The sequence below is a fragment of the Pan troglodytes genome, chromosome 3, assembly GCF_028858775.2.
Source record: "Pan troglodytes isolate AG18354 chromosome 3, NHGRI_mPanTro3-v2.0_pri, whole genome shotgun sequence".
NCBI classification, from domain to species: domain Eukaryota; kingdom Metazoa; phylum Chordata; class Mammalia; order Primates; family Hominidae; genus Pan; species Pan troglodytes.
Window position 1 is genome coordinate 147939953 of NC_072401.2, and position 6000 is coordinate 147945952.

Here is a 6000-nt window from a genome sequence, read left to right on the forward strand (position 1 = left end):
AGGCAATCCAAGTCTTACCAAGAAAGAGAAAGGAAACTATATATCCTTCCAAAGGTGCATCCTGTCATCCTTGACACATGGAAGGCAGGCATTGTTAGGGTTCTACTGGGCCACTAGGGTCGATATGTATCATGTGCACCAGAATCATCTGAGACATCTATTAAAATTACAGATGTCTGGGTGCCTGTCCAAACTCATCAAATCAGAAGTTCTGAAGTTATCATAAGCTCCCCTGATTTTCTTGTGTGCATCAAAATTTGAGAGCCACCGAGTTAAAGTAGCATGGAGGGTGGGAGGGTAGGCATGAGGAGTAGTAGTCATCATTAAGATTTGAATACATTCTTAAGTCAAAATCATCAGGCAAGGCTGACTAGCTTATGGTGCTGGGGTCACATGCTTCTTAGAAATTGAAATATGATCCTTCGAGTAACCATGGTATGAAAATAATTTCTATTACAAACAGTATACCTATTGTGAATAAGGTAATTTTATATATTCTGAAGTACTGCAAATGAAATTATAATGTAAGACACATGACTAATGTGGGTAATTATCTGTTTTTGATAATAATACTAGGAGTAATATAGCATTTATCGCGTGCTTAACCATGCTTTAGACTGGGTGGTAAGTGGTTTTTATTCACTAGCTCAATTAATTCTTACAGAAATCATATCAGGTAGGTAAAGTGATTGTTCCCATTTTATGTGTAAAGAAACTGAGTCCTAAAGAAATTATGTAACTATTCTAAATCATATAATTAGCAAGTGGCAGGGATAGACCATAGCCCAGAACTGCCTGCCCAAGCTTATAACCACTGTCTCACTGCATTAAAATTAATTGCATAATAACATATTAAAAAATTACAGTCCTTTGTGATATTGGTCAGTTCTGACCCTTGCCTTGGCTGTTTGGCTCCCTTACATGATAAATTTGAGACTTAATTTTGAGTATGTGGATGGCTGAATGTGCCTACATTTAATTAAAGAGCAGTGCATTTAATTGTGCTGGCAAATTTTAAGTGCTTGGCTATCCTGAGTTGGCAAAACCTTGTAAGTTCTTTAGTTAACCCTCTACTTCCAGAAGTTTTGCTTAACAAGTGAAAGTTTATTTGCATACTGAGAACCTACCCAGTTTTTGAGTATGATGGTTTTCCTTGAGAACCACGCACTAGCTGCATTCTCTGATGCAGTGGAAAGCACTCTTGGGACTCCATGGGAAATGGCCTTCAGAAGGCTCTTTCCAGCCTTTCCCAGGTACATGGGATTTAGCTGCATAGCAATTCTCAGATTACTTGATAAAAATCCTTTTCTGCTCAGTCAGAAGTGAGTAGCAGTTTTAATTAGGGGCTTAGGACAAGGACATTTGAATATCAGCCTCTGAGAATGTAAAGCTCTTTTCAAAACCAGAACCAATATTTTCTACACAAAATGCTAAACCTTCAAGTTCTCATTTGCAAATAAAAGATGGCAAGTTTCTGGCATTTACTTACTGTCATTTATCCTGGCACAATAATCAAGCACCCTGCTAATGACAGTGTGACTGTCAATATCACTTTCAAGTTATGAGACCTATTCAGCATAGGATAAAGGGGAGAAAGAAGATGGTCAACAGGCAGTCGGCTTTCATTTTAACACTCCCTGGAGGATTTCCATTACCCTTTCAGTGTCATGCCTTACCTTTTTTCCTTCTCAAGGTCAGCTCTGTCTAGACAGTTCCTAGCTTCAACTTCCTGCAGCTAATGCATATCCACAATAGGCTTGTGACCACAACCTCACACTGTACCCTTCCACCTGAATCAGGAGAGTCCCTTCTTTTCTGTATTATTGGTGACCTTTCTCTAGGTTAAAAGGTCTCTTCTGCAGCAGGCAGGTCTGACTTGTTATGGTGATTGCACTGCAGAAAGCTGCTTCCACCTTGTTAGAAGTGACATCACTGTACATTAAAGACATCATATCTCCTTTCATATTAAAATGCCTGTCAGTTCTCCTGCTCGAAGGTTGTAAATCTGCCAGAGTAGCCTGAGCTTGGGGAGTTTTCATTATGAAAATATGAAGATAAGCACTCTGTTTTACTGTCAAAGGGAAAGAGGTAGACTTCTAGTAATGACATTACTTTAGGAAATAAATATACATTTTCTTAACTGAGTGTTATATAAGCAAATTTTGAAAAGATAGCTCTCTCCGTTTTTAAAACAAGTTTTTAAAATTCAGGCTTAGTAAGCTGACTGCCATAGCTCAGATAGGAAATATAGCTGGAGTATGATTTATTAATGCATGTATTTCACACTTGCTCTTATAGTAAATCATTAGACATTTTCAATGATTTTAGCCCTTCATTTTCAGTTGTCCAGTCTAAGAAGTGGCAAAGGAATACTTAACCCGCAATTCACCTTTAGTTCACAAACGAAGCAGTCTTTGTGTTTGAATTTAAGCTTTTTCTTAACAGTTTTTAAGACTATCACCAAATCATCAATTTATGGAAGAACTTGTTTGACCTGCCTGTCTCATACATGTGTAAATGTAAGGTGAGCATAATGAGTCTTATTCAATGGAAGATTCAATGGAAGGTGGGAGTCAATTTCTACCTGACCACATAAAAACACAGAAAAATTATTAAGGAGCCTATAATTTCCCCCATATCCAACTGCCTTTATGTGTTTTCAGGCTTTCAGATTAACCCTTTACAGGCATAGAGACATTTACAGTTTCTGGAAGATCTTACAATGAAAGACCTAAATTAAATTAAATCCTCAAACACCATTAGACTCAGGGAGTATGAGTGAACATCCATCTGTGAAGCAAATGGGCGATTCTCAATTCAGTCTTTAGGCTCATCCAGAAGTTTAATCTTACTTCATAGTTTGTGAAGGGGCACTAAGACTTCACGTACTATTATTTCTCTTTACAGAAGTGACTACCAGAATCAATGTGGGGTCACTCAGGGCATCTCATTAAGAGAAAAAAGTAGCACAGCTGTGTTTAGCAGTCAATGTACTCTATAGATTCATGAAGACTCAAATAATTCAGCTTCTCAAAACTGAGAAGATCAAGAACTTTCCATAGAATGGAATTAACATCTTTTTCATTTTAAAAAAAGCCTAAAATATGCATATTTCCCTGTTTCTGTCACTAAATGACAGAAATGACACATTGCTTCCTCTCTTGCTCTGACACAATGCTGTGTAGACTCTACATGATAACCTTCCAGAGTAAACTGTGCAATGATTTTATGTATAGTATTTATCTGTAATTCAGCAAGTCCAGTTCCATATGACTTGTAGCTAGAAAGCCACGATGGATTAATGGATTAATTCAAATGAGAATAGCCATAATCACACAAGCTCTGAAAGGCTTAGACATTTGAGGAAATATGGAAATATCCAATTTCCATGAGCAAAAAAAAAAAAAAAAAAAAAAAAAGATAAACCTCTCAGGAGGAAACTGAAGCTCAGACATTTCTCTGCAATGCTAGGTGCTCTGCGCTATGTCATGACTCCAGCCTTACTCTCTGGAACCTGTTCTCTCGCTGTCTCAGTAGAGGAGGAAGTCCAGGTGAGGTTAGTCAACGTTTGGAAATACAGTTGACCCTTGAACGACATGGGTTTGAAGTATGCAGGTCCGCTTATACACATACACACATTTTTTCCATAAAACATATTGGAAATTTTTTTGGAGATTTGTAACAATTTGAAAAAACCCACAGACAAATCATGTGGACTAGAAATACAGAAAAAATTTAAGAAAAAGATATGTCATGAGTGCATAAAATATATGTAGATAGATACTAGTCTATTTTATCATTTACTGACATAAAATATACACAAGTTTATTACAAAAAGTATAAATTTATCAAAACTTACACGCACACTTAACACCATACATGGTGCCATTTGCAATTGAGAGAAACCTAGAAGATGTAAAGATGCAGTTTTAAATGATAACTGCATAAAATTAACTGTAGTGCATACTGTACTACTGTAATAATTGCCTAGCCACCTCCTGTTGCTATTTTAAGTGAGCTCCAGTGTTGCCAGTATCTGCTTAAAATGCTATGTGACACTAATCATGTCTACATGAGCAGTTCATCTCTCCAGTAAATCTCATGTCATAAAAAGTGATCTCTCACAGTTCTTGTGTATTTTTTTTGTTGTCGTTTGTTGGTTTTGAGACAGAGTCCTGCTCTGTTGCCCAGGCTGGAGTGCAGTGGCGTGATCTCGGCTCACTGCAACCTCTGCCTCCCAGGTTCAAGCAATTCTCCTGCCTCAGCCTCCTGAGTAGCTGGGAGTACAAGCACATGCCATCATGTTCAGCTAATTTGTGTATTTTTAGTAGAGATGGGGTTTCACCATGTTGGCCAGGCTGGTCTCAAATTCCTGATCTCGTGATCCACCTGCCTCAGCCTCCCAAGGTGCTGGGATTACAGGCATGAGCCACTGCACCTGGCCTCTTGTGTATTTTTTATCGCGTTTAGTGCAATACCATAAACCTTAAATAATATCATGGGACCCATACAAAGTACCACCAGTGATGCTGGGCATGCTCCCAAGGAGCAGAGAAAAGTCATGACATTAAAAGAGAAAGTTGAATTGCTTGAGATGTGATATAGATTGAGGTCTGAAGCTATGGTAGTCCATTTCATGATAAATGAATCCAATGTAAGGACCATTATAAAAAAAAGAAAAGAATTTCAAGAAGCCATCACTGCAGCTACACAAGCAGGAGCAAAAATCTTCCACTTTTTGTAAAATACCTTTTTATCTTGTATTGAAAATGCAGCTTTTATGTGGGTGCATGATTGCTATAGGAAAGGATGACTTATAGACTCTAATATGGTTTGAGAAAAAGAGAAATTAGACAACAACTTAAAGCAAAAGGAAAGTGAAGGATCTAAAGCTGAAGAATTTAATGCCAGCAAAGGATGGTTTGATAATTTTAGAAAGTTTGACTTAAAAAATATCAATATTTCAGGAGAAGCAGTTTCTGCCAGCCACGAGACAGCAGATGAGTTTCTAGATGCCATTAAGAAAATTATTTGAGGAGAAATGGTATCTTCCTGAACAGGTTTTAAATGTAAACAAAAGTACCCGATCCTGGAAAAAAAAGTGCAACAAAGGACAGTTATTAGTAATGAACAGAAGCAAGCACTAGGATTTAATGAAAAAAGAGATAATCTAACTCTATCGTTTTGTGAAAATTCATTCAGGTTTATGAACAAAACTGCCCTCATTTATAAAACTGCTAACCCCCCAGCTTGAAGGGAAAATGTAAACACCAGCTAACAGTCTTTCAGTTGTAGAACAAGAAGTCTTGGCCAAAAAAAAACCCCTTCCTGGGTTGATTCCACTGATGCTTTGTCCTTGAAGTCAGGAAGTAACTTGCCAGTAAGGGATGGTTTTTTTAAAACATTATTTTTATTTTACATATTTATTTACTTTTTAGAGATGGGGGTCTTGCTGTGTTGCCTAGGCTGGTCTTGAATTCCTGGCCTCAACCAATCCTCCTCCCTCAGCCTCCCAGTTTCTAGGATTACAAGTTTGAGCCACCACCAGTGGGACTGCCTTTTAAAGTTGTTTTGATATTGGACAATGCCCTGGGACACTCAGAACCTCATGAGCTCAACACCAAAGATGTCAAAGTTGTCTCATTGCCCCCAAATACAATGTCCCTAATTCAACCTCTAGATCAGGGGATCATAAGGACCATTAAGGCTCATTACAGGGTACTCCATGGAAACGATTGTCAACACTGTGGAAGAGAATCCCAACAGAGAGAACATCATGAAAGTCTGGAAGGATTACACCATTTAAGATGCCATTTTGTTACAGAAAAGGTTGTGAAAGCCATCAAGCCCAAAACAATAAATTCCTGCTGGAGAAAACTCTGTCCAGATGTTGTGTGTGACTTCACAGGATTTACAACAGAACCAATTAAGAAAATGATGAAAGAGACTGTGGATATGGCAAAAAAGAATTTTTTTTTTAAGTGAGGGGTGAAGGATTTC

General features: G+C 37.8%; 1 pseudogene; it reads left to right on the plus strand.

Annotated features, from left to right (window-relative positions):
* Positions 1–4374, plus strand: part of LOC129143779 (uncharacterized) — a 34302-nt pseudogene extending 29928 nt beyond the window's left edge.
* The last annotated feature ends 1626 nt before the right edge of the window (positions 4375–6000 follow it).